This window comes from Spinacia oleracea, chromosome 5 (genome assembly GCF_020520425.1).
Source record: "Spinacia oleracea cultivar Varoflay chromosome 5, BTI_SOV_V1, whole genome shotgun sequence".
NCBI lineage: Eukaryota > Viridiplantae > Streptophyta > Magnoliopsida > Caryophyllales > Amaranthaceae > Spinacia > Spinacia oleracea.
Genome location: NC_079491.1, coordinates 36,116,841 through 36,119,783, shown reverse-complemented (window position 1 = coordinate 36,119,783; position 2,943 = coordinate 36,116,841). Strand labels below are relative to the sequence as shown.

Here is a 2,943-nt window from a genome sequence, read left to right as displayed (position 1 = left end):
TCGGGTTTCTTTACCTCTTTAACAGGACAAACCGGCCGAACTAACCTCTTCAATTTGGTGCTCTCTGGTTCGGACCCTTCACCAGCAAGAGCCAACTCTAGAGCATCCACTTCAGCACTCCAAGAACTGCTATCACCTGCAGAAGACTCACAACAAAGCACTGCCTCCAAAGGATCTCTTTCGAGAACTTAGGAGACGTTATCACGCGTAATAAAATCAACTACATCAATACGATAGCATTGTTCTTCCTCTAGCATGGGAATTTTTAAGGCACTATTCAGATTAAAAGTCACCTTATCATCCCCAACAGACAAAGTCAATTTCCCACTTTTAACATCAATGACCGCCCCTGCCGTGTGAAGGAACGGTCTACCTAAGATTATGGGAATTTGAGAATCCTCTTGCATGTCTAGTACCACAAAGTCTACAGGTATATAGAATTTACCTACTCTAACAGGGACGTCCTCTAAAACACCTAAGGGGTATTTGACAGAACGGTCGGCCATTTACAGAGTGATATTAGTAACCTTAAGCTCACCCATATTCAGTTTAGTACAGACAGACAAAGGCATGACAGACACACTAGCACCTAAATCACATAAAGATTTATCAATAAATACAGTGCCAATGTTACATGGGATGGAAAACTCCTGGGGTCTTTAAGTTTAGGTGGAGACTTGTTTTGCAAATAAGCATTGCATTCCTCAGTAAAAGCTACAGTCTCTACCTCACAAAAAGCACGTTTCCTGGTCAAAATATCTTTCATGAATTTAGCATATGCAGGAACTTGTAAGATTAATTCAGTAAAAGGAACCGTTACCTGGAAATTTTTGACCACTTCCAAGAATCTGCCAAACTGCTTGTCTAGCTTATTCTTGAGTTGCCGGTTCGGGAAGGGGAGTACAATAGGTGGTACTTGAATATCTGTCCCCTTCTTAACCTCAGTTGTAGCCTCATTCTCATTGACTACCTTTTCAGCTTCCTTAGCATCCATGACTATCTCTGGGACTTCCTCACTAACCAGACCTCTAGCAGACACCCCATAATCAACCTCAACTGGCATAGAAGGACCATCATAATCCCTACCACTCCTCAATGTAATTGCATTTACAGTTTCCCTATTTTCGGGCCGTGAAGGAAATTGGCCTGGTGGCCTCCCTGCAATAGTAGTAGCCATCTGTGCCAACTGTGTATCAATGATCTTGTTGTGAGCAGTAAGAGCATCGATCTTTGCATCCTTTTCACTTAGAGATTTTTGCATTTGTAGCATCATGTTTCTCATCTCTATTAGCATAGGGTCAGGCTGTGTGGCTTGAGGTTGTGGTGGTGGAGTTGTGGTGTGTTGTCTAAGGAACCCAGGTGGTTCACTAGACTGTTAGTTGTAGTTGTTTCGTGGTTGGTAGGATTGTTGATGTGGGGGTTGGTATGGTTGTTGTGGTGGATGTTGGACTTGGTGAGGGTTCTGGATATTGTTGCTCCTGTAGGATAGTAGAGGGTTGTTTTTGTAGCCCTCATTGTAAGAGTTGGAGAATGGGTTATTTTGTTTGTAGGATTGAAATGTGTTACATTGTTCAATAGAGCTCCTGCATTCCTGTGCATAATGACCAGACATTCCACAACTTTCACAAACAGTAGTAGGTTGGGCACTCATAGCAGCTACTCTAACAGGTTGGGCAGTTTGAGCATTGGCTGTTTGCATATTATCAAACTTATAGTGTAAAGCAATCAATTGGGCAGTTAATTGTTCAATAGAATTTAAATCATGCTTACCACCCCTATTAGATAAAACTCTAGGATTCCCATACTGGGCATTGTGAATGGCTATCTCCTCAATCACCTCCATAGCTCTAGGCACCTCAAGTTGCATGAATATCCCACTGGCAGCTGAATCTAACAAACATCTAGACTCATTACCCAAACCATTATAAAATTGCTGAATCAAGAACTAATCATCCAAACCATGGTGCGGGCACTCTCTCTGCAAGTCCTTGAATCTCTCCCAGACCTCGAACAAACTCTCATCTGCTTGTTGTGAGATACCTATGATCTGACCCCTCAGACGAGCCGTTTTCTCAGGTGGAAAATATTTAACATAAAAAGCAAGAGCCAAGGACTCCCAATTAGTGATTTTCAAAGCCGCCCGATTCAACCCATTAATCCACAATTTAGCTTTTCCACTCAAAGAGAACGGGAAAAGTATCTCCATAGTCTGCTCCGGAATCAATCCCTTTTGCTTGATGGTGGAACAATATTGGATGAAGGACTGTATGTGAAGATTCGGATCTTCACCTGGTTCCCCACCGTACTGGCGTCTCTCAATCATGTTAATCAATGCAGACTCAATCTTGAAGGTCTCAGCTGCAATAGAAGGCATGATTGCCTTTGGTAGCACGTACAGACTTGGCTTAGAGTAGTATGTAAGCCGTGGGGTAGGTGGCGGTAGTGGAGTTTTAGTCACCCATCTCTATCTCTGAAATTGAATCTGTATCCGAAGAAAAAAGATCGCCAATATTATGATCAGAATCAGAGTAATTCCCACACTGTGCAATGAAAGTTCTTCGTCTACGAAAGGTTCTTTCGGGCTCAGGATCGAATGGAGTAAGATTATTAGTACCTACGGTCCTGGGCATAGACAAAGACTACAAAACAATGTGAGATCCGGTCTCAAGGAACGTGAGTTCCTTGAGTAGTAACAAACAATAATCTAGGATAAGTAATCAACAACAGAAAATAAAACCGTTTCCCCGGCAACGGCGCCAAAATTTGACAGGCTAAAGTCGTATCACCTAATCAAAAATAACCTAAGTCCACTAGCTAGGTAGCAAGGGAAGTCAGGATCGAATCCACAGGGAAACAGTGTTCTTTCTACTATCAATTAATTAAACTAAACTATTGGGAACAAGAGTTGGTTGGTGGTTTGTATGCTAAGACTACGAACGATAA

At 42.2% G+C, this 2,943-nt stretch overlaps 1 non-coding gene across 1 annotated transcript; it reads left to right on the top strand.

The window, feature by feature from the left end:
* The first annotated feature begins 1,955 nt into the window (after positions 1–1,955).
* LOC130462159 (small nucleolar RNA R71) lies at positions 1,956–2,062 on the top strand. The gene has a single exon (XR_008922297.1). It is a non-coding gene; the product is annotated as a small nucleolar RNA R71 (small nucleolar RNA).
* Positions 2,063–2,943: the final 881 nt, after the last annotated feature.